Raw genomic sequence first — 20,219 nt, 5'->3', positions numbered from 1 at the left:
TATCCTCAAGAGTTAACTGGTATTATGCACTTCATTTCATAACCTGAAGGGGTTAACTTGTGAAGATAAACTTCATTCCCCAGTTCTTCAATACACTGCAAGCACATAATTTTCTTAAGTAATTCCTGCCCCCCTGCATACAGTACATGACCTCAAAAGCACGAAGGGACATATGCAGGGGAGGCACACCACAGGCAGCACTGAATGTTGACCTCCAGAGCACCAGCCATTTACCCTTTATTTGGCACACACCCTAAACCCTTTAAGGCACTGGACTACATGTGCATTTTTGAACATTTGTCCCCATGTTCTTGCATGTGTACAAACATGACTCCTGCCTGGTGCATTTAGGGTGCCACTAACAACTGAAGGATTTTGCACACATTCACAGGCCACACTAGTGTGACTAAAGACATGGACCAACAAAACTGCTTTCTTTGAAGTGCATTTTATCGTACTGAAAGTTTGGACTGAGCACTCTAACAAAGTATGATTACACTGTGGATTCATTGAGCTTTATAAACATATTTCTTTCTTTATAAAAGCAAATAGAGGGCCCTTTAAAATGAGATGAGGAGCCTAAAACTCCACCTGCTGCCTGAAAAGCAAAACAAAACTAAATATAATGCTAAATCTTATATTCAGCTAATTACAAAATATTTTAAATATGCATTTTTAAAAAGATAAATTAATAATTATGTACAAAATCACAATACATCCCCCCCCCCCATTAAATTATGGTCAAAGGTGATCATATCCATTTTAAAAAGGTAGAATATTTTGTCAGACACTATCCTAGAGGGTCTATTTAAATGTCTTCATGCAAAACTCTAGCTTTCACTGAATTTAAGATGCGACAGTTTCAGGCCAAGTGGTCAATCTGGAACGATAATACTCCCAAGCAAAGTTCCTGCTAGATCTAGTTCATAGTGGGCGGTATGTTGAGTTGGGCCCGGGCAGAGAGGGGCACGTATCATGCTAGGGGGGCACAGCGTGTTCCCTATATGGGGCGCCCACCTCATGGTGATATGATCTACTGTCAACCCCGCTAGGGTAGGAATGGGACGCACGTTCCTCCCCTCCTCCCCCGGCCAGCCGTGTATGTTAGATGAATGTATTCTAAGAGTGATCGCTAGAGAAGGTTCAGTTATTAACCACTTGCCGACTGCCTAACGCCGATCTACGTCGGCAGTCAGCCCCTCACAGGCAAAGTGACGTAGGGCTACGTCACTAGCTTGTGAGGGTCTAGGGAGCGAGCGCGCGCCCCCGGAGGCGCGCTCCCGCTCCCGCGTGGTCACGGACCCCCCCGCGCGTGTGACCGGCGGACCCGATGTCCACCGGTCACTCGGCGATCGGCGGGGGAGAGGGAGAATGTCAGGCAGCTTGTGTAAACAAGCCACCTGTCATTCTCCTTGCTGTTAAGATACTGATCACTCGGATCTAGTATGTAGATCCGTTGATCAGTGTCCATACAGCTCAAGCCCCAGCCAATCACAGTAGAAAGCACGCCCCTAGGGATACACACAGCCCCTCCCTCCCAAATAAAGTTAACCCCTTCACTACCAGTGTATTTTTACAGTAACAGTGCATATATATAGCACTGATTACTGTAGAAATGTCACTGGTAACCCCAAAAGTGTCAAAAATGTCAGTCAAGGGTCCGATCTGTCCGCCCCAATGTCGCAGTACCGCAAAAAAAAATCGCAGATCGCCGCCATTACACGTTAAAAAAAAAAACAACAAAAATGACAGAAATCTTTCCCTTTGTTAGTAAACGCGATAACTTTTGCGCAAACCAATCAAAATACGCTTTTTGCGATTTTTTTTTACCAAACATAGGTAGCATAAATCAAATTGGCCGAAAAAGTAAAAAAATTTTGATTTTTAAATTTTTTTTTTGGGGAATTTCATATAAAAAAATGTGAAAAATATTGCTATTTTTGCAAAATTGACGCTCTTTTTTTGTTTATAGCGCGTGATCAAAAAATCGCACAGGTGATCAAATACCACCAAAAGAAAGCTCTGTTTGTGGGAAAAAAAGGACGCCAAATTCGTTTAGGTACAGCGTCGCACGACCGCGCAATTGTCCGTTAAAGTCACGCAAAATACCCCCTGGTCGGAATGGGGGTAAAATCTTCCGGGGCTTAAGTGGTTAAGTTGCTCCCTCTGTGTGGGCCTTTCCATTGGCCGTATGCCATACCTGTTTGTTCAAAAGCATTGATATTCACCTTTCTTTTTTGTGTGACATTGTCATCTGTATAATTTTGTTCATATTGTTGTTCATGTCTACCTTGTTTATTTTTCTTGAAAACCAAATAAAAAGAATTGAAAAAAAAAAATGTTTTCATGCAAGATTCACTCAGCTTTTACCCAATATTCATACATTTTTCAATGTTTTTGGTTTGAAAAACATGTAAATCCTAGGCAAACATTGTGTGAATCTTGTGCGAAAAGGTTTATAAATAGACTTTTAGATATCCATTATACTGTATAATTTTCTATACAACTACTACAGTGAACAAAAACATAAACCAATCATGTGAAATTTCATTGGGAATAACATGGTACTTTTTTTATTTTATTTTTTATTTTGCTGTTTAGCTATTTCATTTTTCTTAAGAAATTGGACATACTTGCATACCCACTGTATCAGTAAAATAGAGCGGTCTTGTAAAAAAAGTATATTTTATCTCAGTCCAGTCATTTACATTACAGTCTTCTGGAAATCAATTTTCCATTCTGCATTCCCATACATTAAACTTTTAATTCTTAGCTTCTGAAACTTATGCTGGATACACACTATACAACGTTTGTTGTTAGATTTCCTTTAGATTTACCTTCAACTATGTAGTGCAAGGGTCTGTCTGATTGCATACAAATTGAAAGTGTTTAGATTTTACCTCATGTTATATGGTTTTGGTAAATATAGAGGAAAAAAATCTAAAGACAATTGTGTAGTGTGTACGGCCCATAAGGTATAAAAGAGGTTTCAGGAACTTTGAAAATACTAGGTCTGTCTCATAGTAGTGTTGTTGTTTTTAACCACTTTACCACCGGAGGATTTTGCTGTCTTACGTCCAGGCCACTTTTTGCGATTCGGCACTGTGCGACTTTAACTGACAATTGCGCGGTCGTGCGACGCCATACCCAAACAAAGTTTACGTCCTTTTTTTCCCACAAACAGAGCTTTCTTTTGGTGGTATTTGATCACCTGTGCGATTTTTACTTTTTGCACTATAAACAAAAAAACAGAGTTTATTTTGAAAAAATAACAATATTTTTAACATTTTTTTTTATGAAATTCCCCCCCAAAAAAAATGTAAAAATCAAAATTTTTTATAATTTTAGGCCAATTTGTTTTCTGCTACCTATGTTTGGTAAAAAAGTTATTGCGTTTACTAACTAAGGGAAAGATTTTTGTCTTTTTGGTGTTTTTTTTTTAACGCGTAATGACGGTGATCTGCGATTTTTTTTTTGCGGGACTGCGACATTGCGGCGGACAGATCGGACCCTTGACTGACATTTTTGACACTTTTGGGGGTACCAGTGACATTACTGCAGTAATCAGTGCTATATATATGCACTGTTACTGTAAAAATGACACTGGCAGGGAAGGGGTTAATTTTATTGGAGAGGGAGGGGTTAATGTATGCCTGGTGCTTACTAACGTGTGTGGGGGGAGGTGACTGAGTGAGTCAGGGACAGATCGCATGTTCAGCTATGCTGAACCATGCTATCTGTCCCTGCCTGTCACTTAGGAGATCCGCCCTTTCTGTTTACACAAGCGGGCGTATCTCCAAACTAGATTCCCCGACGATCGGGGAAGAGCAGCGGCTGCTCACAAGGGGCGGAGTCCAGCCACATAGGTCTACGTCGCTGGACGATAACGAGCCACATTGCTGCAGTAGCAGCAATGTGAGCGGAGTTAAAGTGGTTAATGGTAATGTGAAATTGTCTAATGAGCATCATAAAAGTCCACACAAACATTTCAGTTCCAGCTAAAACAAAATTTAAGAAAAAAATGATTAGTCAAAAACAAGGTGCAAAAAAATTTGTGAGCAAGGGCTGCAGACCATTACAACAAATCTAAATTAATTTCTTAACTGAGTTGAGTAGTAGAGACATTACCAGGTTCCTAAAAGACCCAGGGAACCCTAAAGGTCTAGATTGAAATGTTGTGTTGCTCATAACATACCATGGCAAAAAGTGGAAGGTACTTTTTCTTATCTCCCATATCGTGGCTTCTGTCTCCATTCTCTTTTTGTTTTCTACCTTCCCTTCCTCTTGTATATTTTACGGTACACTTCCTAGTGCACTACCTGCCATCAGTTCTTCACAACTTTGCTGACAGACATCCCAAACTAAAGAAACTGGGTTTGTAAAAGGCCCCCAAAGTTCCTTACAATGCTACCGCTTCCACCACACCTTATATTGTGGACCCAAATTAGGTTACATAGAAAGACACTGACATTTTGAAATGTCTGTAATTGGTATTAGAAAAATATATGTATTTTTGGATCAAATCTGGGTCTAACGTAACCTATTAAAATGATTTGGTCTGAAACAATCATAAGTGTAATTTCCATGAAAAGACTGAAAGAAAAACACCATCATTGCTTAATAAAATTGTTTGGATGATGGAAGCAATTACTGCAAGGCAGATCCAGGGCACTCAGTAGATGACCAATTGGATCTAGCAATAGCCCTAGTGAGTAGGCTGCACTGCATGGTTTTTGCCTATAGGTAAGCCAATAATAAGGCTCACCTATAGGTACTGTGAATATCTCCTAAATGTGCACCATTTAAGAGATATTTTTTCTTTAGATGCAGCCAGTGATGTCAGCAGCGCATGCGCTCTGAAGGAACGGCATACCCGTGCTGTTCCTTCAGAGTCCTCTACAACAAACAGTGACGTCATTGCGGCCACTTACACAGCCGGAGTCCGCAAACCTGAAAGGAAGACTGGGTGAAGATGGAAGCACCTTAAGTGGTGACAGCGCTCCACTGGAGGGCTTCCTTCTAAGGTAAGTGTCACATAATGTGCTTGTATGCATTGCATTGGCTGAGAGCAAGTAAACTCTTCAGATTAGTGGGGGGTCTCTCTGGCTCAGAGCAGGTAAACTCTTCAGATTAGTGGGGGGTCTCTCTGGCTCAGAGCAGGTAAACTCTTCAGATTAGTGGGGGGGGAAGGGGGGGTTCTGGCTGAGGGGGGGGGGTCTCTCTGTGTCAGAGCAGGCAAACTCTTCAGATTAGTGGGTGGGAAAGGGGGGGTTTCTGGCTGAGGGGGGGGTCTCTCTGGCTCAGAGCAGGTAAACTCTTCAGATTAGTGTGGAGGGGGGGTCTCTTTGGCTCAGAGCAGGTAAACTCTTCAGATTAGGGGGGGGGGGTTCTGGCTGAGGGGGGGGGGGTCTCTCTGGCTCAGAGCAGGTAAACTCTATAGATTAGTGGGGGAAAGGGGGGGGGTTCTGGCTGAGGAGGGGGGGGCCTGTGTGGCTGAGAACAGGTAAACTATTTAGATTAGTGGGGAGGGGAGGGGTTCTGGCTGGGGGGGGTCTGTCTGGCTGAGAGGAGGAGGTGAATAGGTGAACAATTTAGATTAGTGGGGGGAGGGAGGGGGGTTCTGGCTGAGGGGGGGGGGCTGTCTGGCTGAGAGCAGGTCAACTATTTTGATTAGTGGGGGGGGGGGGGGTTCTGGCTGAGATTAGGGTGGGGTCTGTCTGAGATGAGGTCAGCTAATTTAGATTAGGGTGGGAGGGGGGGGCTCTGTCGGGCCGAGAGCAGGTCAACTATTATTTAGATTGGGGGAGAGGTCTAGCTGAGAGGAGGAGGTTAACCAATTGTATTTAATTTGTATTGTTTTAAGTATTTTCTTGTTTTGAAACTACATTGATTCTTATATTACACCCACGACAGGGACGGAATTGGGGACGGGGGGTGGGGTGGGGGCGCAGTTTCCCATCTTCGCCCTGGGCACCAAATGACCTTGTTCCAGCACTGGCTGCAACAATAACATGGTGATCTCTCTAATACAGCAGTGTCTTTTAGTGGGCAGTATTGTTGTCATTACAATAGAGTTTTGTGATATGAAAGTGTTCTTTTGTAAAGTCAAAGTGATTTGGGCAGGGTTGTGGATGTAAAGGTTTAGCTAAAGCAAGTTTCAGGGATTGAGGCTTTTAAGATAAGGATTTATATCATGTTGGGACTTCAGAAATAGGCATGTATGTGAAAGGGGCTTAACCTGTTTTTCCAAAAATTGGAAGGATTCAACACATGTTTATACTTCGACTTTTTCATATTGTAGAAACCTAATGACCACAGAAATAAGTTAGCTTACAGAAAAAGCACAATTTATGTTGCAGGTTAGACCTTGCTCCAAGCAGAAGTGTAATGTTTTATCAACAAGGCACTTTTGCAAACTTTTGCAATACCATGAACTTAAAGACCAAAGAATGCCTGAGGAGCACTTCCCTTGGAGGAGGTATTCGGAATACTGGGTTGACCTGAGATCCCCAAAGTCTTTGCAGTTTTTCTGGCTGATGGTGAGAGACAGTTACAAAATTCTGGTAGAAGAGATACCCTGTAAAAGAAAATCTACTCTTTCCCTCCTTGTCGGGTACCTGACACCAACACTGCTACTACACTTTCCCCAATAAGCATGGCTCTATCCTTGACTTACTCCCACACTGCAGTCACACCGAATGATACAAAGTCTGCTATTTAAGCTCTTTTGTGTCAAGATAGTTGCCCAACTCGAAGGATTTTGTCATCCAATAGGACAGGGATATTCAAACTATGGCCCTCCAGCTGCTGCGGAACTACACATCCCATGAGGCATTGTAAAACTCTGAAATTCACAGACATTACTAGGCATGATGGGAATTGTAGTTCCTGAACAACTGGAGGGCCATAGTTTGAAAACCCTGCAATTGGAGATGCCGGCCTCCCCAAAATTATGACCTGGAGCCCATAATAAGGGACACATTAGTCCCCAACAGTTTAGTGCCAGCCTGAAAAAGCAGCACGGTGACGTGCCCACGTGGGTGGAAAAACTGCAGCCCACAACTTGTCTACACCTGTCTAGTCTAAGAATTATACTCTATACCCACACTTGATGAATTCATAGACTGTATAATTTATATTGCATTCATATTTGGACTAGTAAGAATTCAGCTTTGTAGAATTTTGTTTTAAAAAGCCATGTACCTGCTGTGTATTGTAATGAGGTAGCTTTCCATGCCATTACACATATATCTTAGTTACCTTATAACACAAAAATCTGCTCTTATTCAACAATTTCTTTCAGATGGAAAAATTGTTCTTGTCATCAAACGTAATAGAAATTAGTTTTTTTTTTCTAGTTAAATGAAACAGATTTATTTTCATTGATGGCAAAGTGATTTACCTTTAGTTTTTGGAAAGCATGTTAAGTATTTTCTATTTTAAACTGTGCCCTCAGTAATGTGAATGCCATTATATTTAGCAAGTACAAGAGGACACTTCAGATCTAATTTATCACATAATCTAAATGCATTCCCTAGCAAAGAAATTGTTTTATGAAAAATGTAACCATTTCAGTTATGTTGTCAGTTCAAGTTGCGTTACTACACAAACATTTAGGGAGTTGAATGATTGGGTGACAGGTGAGAATATTTCTGCTTCTTCCTTGATTCTGGTGATCCTGGGGTAATACTGATGCAACAAGCAGCTCAATTTGTCCTATTATAATCCATCATTAGTAGAAATAAAACATGTTAAAGCTAAGCTGTAGGCAGATGTGAATGCCTAAAATGCCCAAACTAATGCAGCTCTGGAATAAAAAATGCAAAATTCTATTTTTTTTTTTTATAAGCAATGAAAATTCCTGAAATTGACCTGGACAGCCTCTTTCAGATCCTACACAGGACTGGTGTGTTAGAGAAAAAATGCAGTAAAAGGAGCCAATCAGTTCTTATGATGACAAGAAACTTTCTTTTTTTTTTTTTTAAATCACATACTTTTTATTGAAAATGTTCTTTTTTTATACACACATCTCACAAACATATACTCCTATACATAATACCCCACAAACCAAAAAGTTAAAAAAAATAAATAAATAAAAAAAAAAAATATATATATATATATAACCTCTCCACAACCCCCCCCCCCCCCCATACCCTTCGCTCCTCAATCCGCAACAATATCCATTTTGATCAACCATTTCTTTTTTTTTTTTTTTCCAAACAAGTTTATTTCGATTAGCAAATCAGAGAATACAAGGTTTGGCAACATTTCTGAAATGACAATATAAAAGTAAAACAATTACATATTGACATGTTGAACAGTTCAAAATACTTGTAAAGGAATAAAGGAAAAGAACATATGGGAGCGAATTGTCAGTTGGAACATAGTATTTGAGTAAACAATGGGCTTTTCAACAAGTCCGAAAGAAGTTAGCATATGAAGAGTATATAGCCCATGACTGCAAACTAATTCGAGCAGTTTGTATATTATATTAAGGAGGAATTAATTTAGAAATGATTATCATTAAGTATCATATTGTTAGAACGTGTGAATGAAGGGGGGTTGGTGACCAGCACCAAAACCTGGGGTATTCCAGCCTTGTATCTGATTGGACATCAAAACGCAAGAAGTAGGGACATGTAAGGGAGGGTACAGGAAAACAAAGGGAGGTTTTGGGGAGAGGAGTCAGTGTAATGATGATAAAGTTGACACAATCAGAGTCGGTAAAGATGAGTGTACATAATAATGGCATGAGACACATCTAGTGATATATCTATAAGTTGATGAAGTTAATTGTCTAGGAAGTGTTGATCAACCATTTCTTCCAAACTTTAACAAACTTCTCTGGGTAACCTCTATGCAAGAAAGTAAATTTTTTCTTCAAGTTTATTCTCCTTAATTTGTGTTATCCACCCCTCAACTGTTGGGGGATGAGGTGCGAGCCACTTTTGTGCAATAGGTTTACGGGCAATACTCTATCGGGACTAGAGTATTTTCCGGGATCCTCATTCTATCCAGTACAGTCAGCAAGCAAACAAGAAGCTCTCTGATAGGAAAGCAATATGCAGTATGGGCTCATCACTGTACTGCTTCTCCGTTCACTGTCCAGTAACAGGCTGGGGCACATCCAGGATGAGTCGGGCTCAGAGGCAGTGACTTTATTGATGCTGGCCTTGAGACTGAGGACAAAATGTACTGCAGTGGAAGCTCTCTGAATTGAAGATGAATATTGCAGCAAAAGCTGATTTTGCTATTTTTATTTTAACAGGCTAGCCATATTTTTTTCCTTGTTATTTTTGACTGGCACTCTACTGTAAAGTTTACCTTGATTCAAGACTGGTGTATTACCTTTGAATTAATGCTGGTAAATTAATTACCCAGCAGCTTTTTACACCTCTTGAGGAATCCAAAGACAATACATCATCACTTAATTTTCCATTCTTTCAACTTTACTGCATTAAATAGTAGAAAACACAAAAAGGGCCCTTTGCAAAGTAATAGATTGTTTTCTCTCCATTTTAAAAATATTATTGTTGCTCTATGTATATTAAGGCACTCTTACCATGGTGTGCTACAGAGGTAGAACTCTAGCCCATTTTCTCTTGCTTTTTTTTTTTTTGACACTTCCCTGTTCCCTACAGCAGTGTTTCCAGTCACAGGCGAGGACTTCTGTGACTTTACCATCAGCAATGGACCTGATCTCGTGCCACAGCTAGTGCTCTGATAGGCAATTCCAATAGCATTGGGTCCTCTATAGAGGGCCCCTCCATCTTGGCAAACTACCTTCTTAAACTGTCTCTTTGTAACCTTTTAGTGCATTCCCCTTGTACTATATTTAGCAGATTCTTCAAAATGTATTTCCCTGATATGTACAGTGGTGGCCAAAAGTTTTGAGAATGACACAAAACTGATATTTTTCACAAAGTCTGCTGCCTCAGTTTTTAATATGACAATTTATACTCCAAAATGATATGAAGAATGATCAGATGATTCGCAATTCATTGCAAAGACCCTCTTTGTCATTAAAAATTAACATAATCCCCAAAAAAAACATTTTCACTGCATTTGTGTGGAAAGCTTCAGGGCACCCAAGAAAGTCCAGCAATCGCCAGGTCCATCTCCTACAGTTGAGCTTGCTCAGGGATGGCAGCAGGCAGATACAAATTCATCTGCACGCACAGTGAAGCAAAGGCTTTTTGAGGATGGCCTGGTGTCAAAAGGGCAGCAAAGAAGCCACTTCTCTCCAGGAAAAAACATCAGGGACAGACTGATTTTCTGCAAATGGAATAGGAATTGGACTGCTGAGAACTGGGGTAAAGTCATTTTCTCAGATTGGGGCATCCAGAAAAACCTTGTCAGGAGAAGTAAAGGTGAGCGCTACCATCAGTCCTGTGTCATACCAACAGTAAAGCTTCCTAAGACCATTCATGTGTGGGGTTACTTCTCAGCCAAGGCAGCGGGCTCACTCACAATTTTGCCTAAGAACACTGCCATGAATAGGATGGTACAAAAACATCCGCATGATGGAGCACTTTGTCATAAGGTAAAATTCATAAATAAATGGCTTAGGGAACAAAACATTAAAATTATGGACTCCCAAGACCTTAATACCATTGAGAACTTTTGCTAGAGCAGTCCCCGTTTCGTCACACTGGCCAGTGAATGATGAAAAAAGAAAAAAAAAAGAGCATTGCCTTGTAAAGTTGGTGCCTTGAAGAAACACAACAGCAGTTTCCAGCAGACAGAAGAAAACGTGTATGATGCAAGTCTCTTACCAGACCCAGGGGACCCTCTTCTAGGTCTCTGAACAAGTGCTTTGATTCAGTAAAAGTCAAGTTTAAGTCATACAGAGATAGAAGTTGCTGTGGTCTCTCTCTTTAAATCCTGCTGAGAAAGTCCCTTTTATCCTTTTTTACAAATGATGGGATGCTCTCTAGAACAGTCTAGCACATGACTGCAAAGGGATCCTCCCTTTGCAACCTAAAGCTAAGCCGTAGAAGTTCTCTCTCGATGGTCAGGCAGCTGCTGAAGGTCACAGTCACTCACTGCATCCAGGTCCCTCACATGTAGCATTGCACAGAACACAATGGTAGCAACAGTCTCTGATCAGCACTTCTCCTGGGAAGCACAGCATTAGATAGCCTTGGGAAACTCTGGCCACACATCACTGTTCTCTGTTGCATCAGCCAATCAGTGTCAATCAGACCCAACCAAGATGTCTGCCCCCTGCACTGGAGACACTCAATAAGTAAACATTGCTAAGTGGTCTCCTTAAAGATGACTTCTGGGTAGGCGCATGCGCGGAAGCTCCAAAGATGGCTGCTTAAGCCCGGAGCTCCGCGCCACCCTGGCACACTCTCCCGCCCCAAACAGCTGAAAGGACTCGTACTGCAACACGACCCGCAGCCGGACCTTCAGAAAGATAGCGGCAGCCGGCCTATGCACACAAACCGGGTCAGGAGGGATCTCCGGAGACAATTACAGGCATTCTTTGGGGAGGCCACTCCTCCTAAAATGGCGGACCCGGCGCCTCAGCATGAGAGGATGGAGGAAGGAGAAAATGCACAAGCACAGACGGCACAACTGGTTGGGGGTCCCCTTGATGCAACCCCGCGGGTATCAGCGAGTAACCACCTGCTCTTGACCCCCTCCCCAGCATCCACAGAATCTTTTCTGGGCAGTGTTCTGGGCGATTTCTCCCCTGCTATGCTTCCCCTCACATTCCCACAAGATTCCCCACCATGGAGGGAGCAAGCAGGCCTGATCAGATGGCCAATGATGATCTACTGATCAAAATGTATTTGCTTTTAGACAGGGGCTTATCACAGATAGCCGACAGAATAACATCTGATTTAAAAGTGGACTTTCAAAATCCGGGAACCAGAATGGAGGCAATTGAGAACAAGCTAGACACGATGGTAGCCAAAACAAATCAGCACACAGGACTCATACAGTCTCTTCAGGAACAATTGGATTCCGCTTTATTTAAAGTTGAGGATCTTGAAAACAGGTCCCGCAGATATAATTTCAGGCTGCGGGGCCTCCCTGATTCAGTCACGGACACTCCAGCTGCTGTTCAAGGGCTCATTAAAGATCTCATTCCTGATATCCCCATTCATAAGCTTGAGCTTGACAGGGCCCCCAGAGCACTGGGACCTCCAAGGAGAGATGGCAATCCGAAGGATATAGTGGTCAAGCCACACTTCTACTCAGTAAAGGAAGAAATTGTCAGCAGAGCCAGAGGTGTTCAGCAACTTAACTGACAAGGTTACCCTGTCCAAATTTTCACCGACCTTGCCCCGTTAACAATACAGCGGAGAAGATCTTTAAAACCGCTCCTTTCTATTTTGTCCCAAAAAGAGTTAAAATACTGGTGGGCATTTCCTTTTGCGCTCAAATTTTCGTACAAAGATGACTTCTGCATTAATGAATATTCCTGTCCAGAGTGCAGAAGGATAATACTGCAGAGACAAAAGAAGCAGTTATCAGCTACAGCCCAGGTTACACTGATAAGAAGCACTAACAGCTTTCGGTACTGCAGTGTGCTAAATCGTATAATGGGCATTAACATGCGTTTTTAGTGTTGTACGCATTATCACAATGTATCGTAACAGAAAATTGTGAGCTCAGCCTTAATATTCTGCAAGTTTGTTTATTTTCATATGAAATACCTGGTAATCTTGTCAGTCTATGGTCTTTGATCCACAGGGTGACAATGATATATCACCTGAAGTGACAACTGCAGTGTTGTCATCTTGCGCAGCATCCTGATATATACTGAAGAGGAGGGTTAGCAGCCGTATCAGCACTAATGACCCTCCTTGCCTGATAAAGCAGGACAATTATCCACCAGAGCCAGTGGGAGAGATTCAAGAGCATTATCTGCGTTACTACTCTACCAGAGTGAAGATTGTGGCTTTCCCTGTGATCAGGGCTGGCGCTACCTGTAAGGCGACCTAGGTAGCTGCCTAGGGTGCAACTTAGCAGGGGGCCCCGGCATTCTGCACCCGGAATCAGATGGAACGGCCGCCAGAACAGCACTGCTGTATGGAGAGAGGCCACAAAGAGTTGTGACGAGACCACAAGTTGTGGAGTAGTATACCTTGAGTCCCAACAGTCCCAAGCCAGCGGGGCCTACAGCCACAATGAGAGCATGTGTGAGTCCATTAGTGGAGCTGTCAAATTGAAACTCTGATGTCGGGAAGGGCAGGGCCGATATGCAGAGCTCCACCCCTTTGTTCCGTCTTTAGAGAAAACAGCCAGCGTTTACACATTGGTGGGCGGGGAAAAAGGTGCAGGGGAAGGAACCAACTACTGCATGTTCACCCACAGCTCTGTATAATTCAGGTTGATTATACAGAGCTGTGGGTGCACATGCAGTAGTTGGTCCCACCCCATGCCACCTTCTTTCCTGTCCACCAATGTATAAATGCTAATTGCTTTGTCTATGCAGGGGACAAAGGGGCAGAGCCCTGCACTTTGGCCACACCATTCCCGACATCACAGCTTCAATTTTACAGCTCCTCTCATAGACTCACACTCACTCTCATTGGCTGTACGCCCTGCTGGCTTGTCCACCAATCTTTGGATGTGCTGGATAGAGGTTTATACTGCCGAATGTCCTGTTATAGGCTGCTCTCATTTATTATCTATCTGATGCCTGCATTTTTCCCTCGGCTCCTGTATGCCGCTAATCGAGATTTTAGAATGTAAGTGTGCAACGTTTAATTCATTGGTGTCTTTGCAGTTTAACAAATTCCTAAACAGTGCACTCTGTACAATGCATTCCTGAACCATGCACTCTGTACAATGCATTCCTGAACCGTGCACTCTGTACAATGCATTTCCTAAACCTGCACTCTGTACAATGCATTCCCAACCCTGCACTCTGTACAATGCATTCCTGAACCGTGCACTAATGCTGCATACTCACATTTACTAGGGTTAAGCTGACAGATATTAAAATAAGTTTTGCCAATGAGTGGTTTAACACCACTGCCGATGCTGGGGATCCTTAAATGCACATTTAAGGGCAAAGGTTGCTGTAAATGGCCTATTCTGTGCACAGTAATGGAACTTCTATTTCATAAACTCATCCGCCGTGCAGAATTGGTCAATTGCAGAGCCCATTAAAACTCTAAACCATTTCTGTGGCGTAATCAATATCGTAAGCCAATCACATTTTTTCAGTTATTCTGTATTTACTAATGGCTATCATGGTACAACACTATGTGCTATCTGCGCACAACAAACATTATCTGGGTAAGCTCAAATTCTGGTGATCCTTTCAGAATTTACTTTACAGCACACTGCCAAAGGATAGAACAAAATATAGTAAATGGAAAACACAGATTTTGGAATTTTGTTGATAGTTTTTTCTTATTCATTTATAGAGCATTGACATATTCTGCAGAACTTTACATAGTGCACAGCAATTTGAACCACTCCTTACTCCAGCGGCATTTGATATTTAAAGTGATATTAACGCTAGGTTTGCTACTTAGCGTTTTTGCGTAATGTATTTGCATGGGCATGGCAATCCATCCATTTCAATGGGCTGCCATGCCTGCGTTTAACACAGAAAAAGGTGCATGCCCCTCACGTTTTCTGATAGAAGAGCATTTTCACTGCCAGTGGTTGCAGAAGCCAAAATAGCATCCGCACTCATAGGGGTGAACCTAGCGTTTGTTTGTTTTTTTTTTTTTTTAAATGCCAAAAATGTTATACTTACCTGCTTTGTGCAAAGGTTTTTTTTTTTTTTTTTTTTTACAGAGGGTTCGGATTACAAATACTTTAAGCCACCATACTGGTATAAGTAACTGGTTTAAAGTGGGAGCAAACTCCCTTGCTTATTCTTTACCTATAGAGAAGTCTATAATAAGGCTTACCTATAGGTACAGTAAATATCTCCTAAACTTGCACCGTTTAGGAAATATTTACTTGTGAAACTGCTAGTGAAGTCATAGGCACATGCACTCTGAAGGAACGGCAGGCCATGCCGTTCCTTCAGAGTCCCTGAAGGAAGACTGGGTGAAGATGAAAGCCTTGTCAGCGGTGACACAGCTGGAGGGCTTCGTTATAAGAGAAGTTTCACATAATGTGCTAGTACTGTATGTGATGCATAATAGCACATTATACCTTTGCCTTGTAGGTTCTGGACTGGAAGATTTTCCCCCTTAATGACCAGGCCATATTTTGCGATTCGGCACTGCATTAATTAGCGGACAATTGCACGGTCGTGTGACGCTGTACCTAAATAAAATTGATGTCCTTTTTTTCTTACAAATAGAGCTTTCTTTTGGTGGTATTTGATCACCTGTGCGATTTTTATTTTTTGCGCTATAAACAAAAAAAAAGAGAGACAATTCTGGAAAAAAAAAAAAACAATATTTTTAACATTCTGCTATATAACATTCCCCAAAAAAAAAAAAATGTAAAAATCAAAATTTAACATTTTAGGCCAATTTGTTTTCTGCTACATATTTTTGGTTAAAAAAAAAAAAATAGCAATATACGCAAAAGTTATTGTGTCTACTAACTATGGTAAAGATTTATGTCATTTTTATTGTTTTTTGTTTTTTTTACTAGTAATGGCGGCGATCTGCAATTTTTTGTGGGACTGTGACATTGTGGTGGATAGATCGGTCCCCTTACTGACATTTTTGACACTTTGGGGGGGACCAGTGAATTTACTTCAGTAATCAGTGCTAAAAATATGCACTGTTACTGTAATAACAACACTGGCAGGGAAGGGGTTAACAGTGTGGGTGATCAAGGGGTAAAATGTGTACCTAGGGGTGTGTTTCTAACTGTGGGGGGGGTGTGGCTTGTGGAATCACCATAGAGACCTGTGATCCTATATAGAATGATCACAGGAGCTCTATGATCATTCCAGGTAAACACAGCTGACCATTCTTCTCTCTCATCGGGGAATGATCACGGGTGTCAGGTGGCAATCGGAGCTGCCTGCCTACTGCATCGGCTTCCCTGCTAAGGAGCGGGAGGCAGGAGAGCTCCGCCGGGGGCGCAGGCTTGCCCCCTAGCTGCCTCCAAGTGACCGACATAGCCCTACGTCGGTTTGCCTGGGAGAGCCACACTGCCGCAGTAAATATGCGGTAAGCGGTCGGCAACCGGTTAGGAAAAAAATAAAACATCTGTTTACAAACGCTTTAAAAACTGCTACTGTGTGTTTAAACTCTTGCCAATTGGGTAATGCATATATGCAATGGCAAGAAAGGTGGGTTTTAAGTCCCAGCTGCTGCATAAATGCATTCTCAGAAGCAAGAAGGTTGGATGCTGAGAGCGCACTCACCAATCTCTCACCAACAGCTCTCAACCAAGGCTTTCGAATCAGAAGCCAGTGGGGCAGGCTCCCAATCATGTGACCGCTGTGAGAGCCAATCACATGATACAGAAGCCATGCTGCCTCCGGTACATCAAAGCCCACTTAAAGGGCCCGCAGGAGGTGGCATTAAGGGGTTACAAAGCAAAAAATGGACAATTTTAGAAGTCTTTTTAATAACCCGAATAGTACAAGTCACCTCATCCACACCTGTGTCTAATCCCTCCTGTGTAGTCTGTTTTTCCTAAAGCAATGTGGCCATTTCCAGGCATAACTACGTTTTGTTTTTATGATAATATCACCGTGATGAATCACTGTATTTATTTCACTGGCTCCTCTGACTGGCAGAAAAAGCAGTATTATTTTTCTTCAATCCGAAACATAAATTGTTTAAAAATATGTTTGTAAAACTCGTACAGCTGGAGATCACCCCAACATACTGATCACATGGATACAGTCTGTGAGCTGTACAGAATAATATAGAATGTGTAAATAATCCCATAGCAATGATGTTCTAATAAAGAACTCCGCCTTCCACTTAGATTTAAAACACATTTCCAGATGTAGCATCCTTGCCAGCTATTGATTATGGCTGTCTGTTGCTTTGTTCCCCTCAGCTGAAGATCAGGCGTGTATTCTCTCCCTGCCAGAATGACATTCTGAGTAGGTGAAACTGGTGTGAGGGGGGCTGGATGAGGTTTTCTGTTGATACTTGTATTGGCAGACAGTAGAATATACATACGACTGCCAGAATTCTTCTGGGCACCTTTCCAAAAACAGAGCCGCAATTGTAAATGCACTTTTCATATGGATTTATGTGGAATTTGATGTTAAATATTTTCAAGACAAAACACATTTATATGGAAAAAAATATTAAATGCATAGCTGTCATATGCTGTGGTATAAAAAGGATGGGATAGCAGAGAGATTTAGACGTTTTAGAACATTATACAAAGCAAACTTTCCATACCCAACAGTACTTCAAGTTGCTGCAAACTATTAACCACTTAAGCCCCGGAAGATTTTACCCCCTTCCTGACCAGGGGGTATTTTGCGATTCGGCACTGCGTGACTTTAGCGGACAATAACGCGGTCGTGCGACGCTGTACCCAAATGAAATTTCTTTTGGTGGTATTTGATCACCTGTGCGATTTTTTTGATCATGCGCTATAAACAAAAAAAGAGTGACAATTTTGCAAAAATAACAATATTTTTCACATTTTTTTTATATGAAATTCCCCCCAAAAAAATGTAAAAATCAAAATTTTTTTAAATTTTTGGCCAATTTGTTTTCTACTACCTATGTTTGGTAAAAAAAAAAATCACAATAAGGGTATTTTGATTGGTTTGCGCAAAAGTTATTGCGTTTACTAACTAAGGGAAAGATTTTTGTCATTTTTGTTGTTTTTTTTTTAATGCGTAATGGCGGCGATCTGCGTTTTTTTTTGCGGTACTGCGACATTGCGGCGGACAGATCGGACCCTTGACTGACATTTTTGACACTTTTGGGGGTACCAGTGACATTACTACAGTAATCAGTGCTATACATATGCACTGTTACTGTAAAAATGACACTGGGAGGGAAGGGGTTAACTTTATTGGAGAGGGAGGGGTTAAGTGTGTCCCTAGGGGCGTGTTTCTAACTGTCATTGGATGTGGCTAGTGGTGTAACAGCACAGATCAACGGTCCTACATAGCAGGACCGAGTGATCTGTGCTTTTACACAGGGGAGAATGACAGGTGGCTTTGTTTACATTAGCCACCTGCCTTTCTCCCTCTCTACCCGTCGATCGCGAGTGACCGGCGGACATCGGGTCCGCCAGTCACACGCGTCGGCTTCGTCGGGTACGAGCGGGGGCGGGAGCGTGCCTCCGGCGTTGCGCGCTCGCCCCCTATTTGCTCCCAAGACAATAAAGGAGATGGATGTATCAAAAGGTGGGGAAAGGGGGAAAAACCTTTTGGTGGAATCAAGGATGGAGAAAGATCTGGGGGCCCCAGTAGAAGGCTGCAGCTACCAAAGCTGACAGAATACTAGCATGCCTCAAAAAGGGGATATACTCCAGAGATACAACTATAATCCTGCCACTTTATAAAACTCTGGTTAGGCCACATCTGGAGTATTCTGTCCAATTCTGGTCACCAGTCCTCAGAAGGGATGTGCTGGAGCTGGACAGAGTTCAAAGAAGGGCAACAAAATGAATAAGGAGATTGGAGGACCTCAATTATGAGGAGCGACTACAAACACTAAATTTATTTTCGCTGGGGAAGAAACTCTTGAGAGGGTACATGATAACAATTTACAAATACATCAATGGAAATCCCAGCATAGAAAAAAAGCTATTCAGTCTCAGGGAGTGTAAGAGGACACGTGGCCACACAATGAGATTGAAGGAGAAGAGATTTAACCTTAAGCTGCACAAGGGGTTTTTCACTGTCAGGGCGATAAGAATGCAGAACTCTCTTCCACGATTATTGCTGGTATCAGTGGGGAGTTGATAGTTTTAAAAGGCTCTTGGACATGCATCTTAAAGAACACAACATACACGGATATGGGAAATAATTATCAACACTGACACACACACAGCTACACAGGTTAAACTGGATGGACTATTGTCTTTATTCAACCTTAACTACTATGAACTATAAAAATATAGTATGTTTTGTTTTTTATCTGCCAGTCCCTAGTGTCCTGGTATAGGAGAATTGTGGCTATTGCACCGAAAAAAAATAAAACTAGCTTCTTTCAATATACTCCTTTTTCAATATCCTACTGACAAAATGAAACTTTGCATATTTATGAATCATTGTTCCTAGTAACAGCCAAACCTAACTTCTATTTTTCTATAAAAAATTATTTATCTATTATCTATTCTGATTAAGATCCTTAAAAAATTGGTATTGGTCTGAGCAGTATGGGGCTGATCCCACCAAAAACTTTGCAGCACACTTAGGCCCCACTTTCACATGGGGCAGATCTGTTTTTAAGGACTCCGCTTGCTCAGCGGGGATTGCTCTGGTTATCACCGCTGAGCAGGTGGATGACAGGTCTGTCTCCACTCACTGTGCAGAGTCCGGCTCTCCTCTATGGGGAGATTGGATGAAAACGGACAGCCTGTCTGTTTAAATCCGATCCCATCTGATCCGACCCACCGTATCACCACACATCTGTTTTCAAAAGATCTTGTCGGATCGGATGCCAGGCGGTTGTTCACTGACATCCGCCTCCCCATAGAGGACAATTGGTGGCCCGATCGGGTCCGGCTGTCCGTTTTTCAGATCGCGTGAAAGGGGCCTTACCAGCTAGCCTGCAAGAAAACCAAATTGACCCTGTCTAACAATTTATTGTAAACCGCAGTCATGGAATATGAGCAAAGCACATATTGGTTATCTGTAGTGTTTACTAATCTCTCTCTAAAGCTCTAAGTGTCATTTCTCTCTGGTGCTTCGTTCTTCTGTTATCAGCATGATTCACTTCTGAGAAGTTTTCTCGACACATGAGACACATTTGTGTTGGGAGGGAGAGCTCAGAACAGAGCTTGTCTATTCACAACACAGTTCTCCTGCTGTTTAGGAGGGTGTGTTCCTTTCCTCCAATCAGCTCTCACACACTAACTGCAGTCTCTCTGCCTCCTCCTCTGTGCTGATGACAGATTGAAGAAAGATTTTTGTCACAATCTGTATTTGTAAAAGGGTGTAGACAGGGGAAGACCACAGATAAACAAGTAAAACCTGTGTGGGAGGATTGGGGTAATCTCTGTGGATCATCTGAGGCTTTTCACTTCACTAGGTATATGTATGGGTTTACAACCACTTTAAAAACAGAGGGTTTAGTTACACACATTTGCAAAATATATGTGGAAGCTGCAATGCTTACACC

Source organism: Pelophylax lessonae (genome assembly GCF_965119305.1).
Source record: "Pelophylax lessonae genome assembly, chromosome: 8".
In the NCBI taxonomy this organism is placed as follows: Eukaryota; Metazoa; Chordata; class Amphibia; order Anura; family Ranidae; genus Pelophylax; species Pelophylax lessonae.
The sequence above is the reverse complement of the archived record's forward strand: the minus strand, read 5'-3'. Positions refer to the sequence as shown.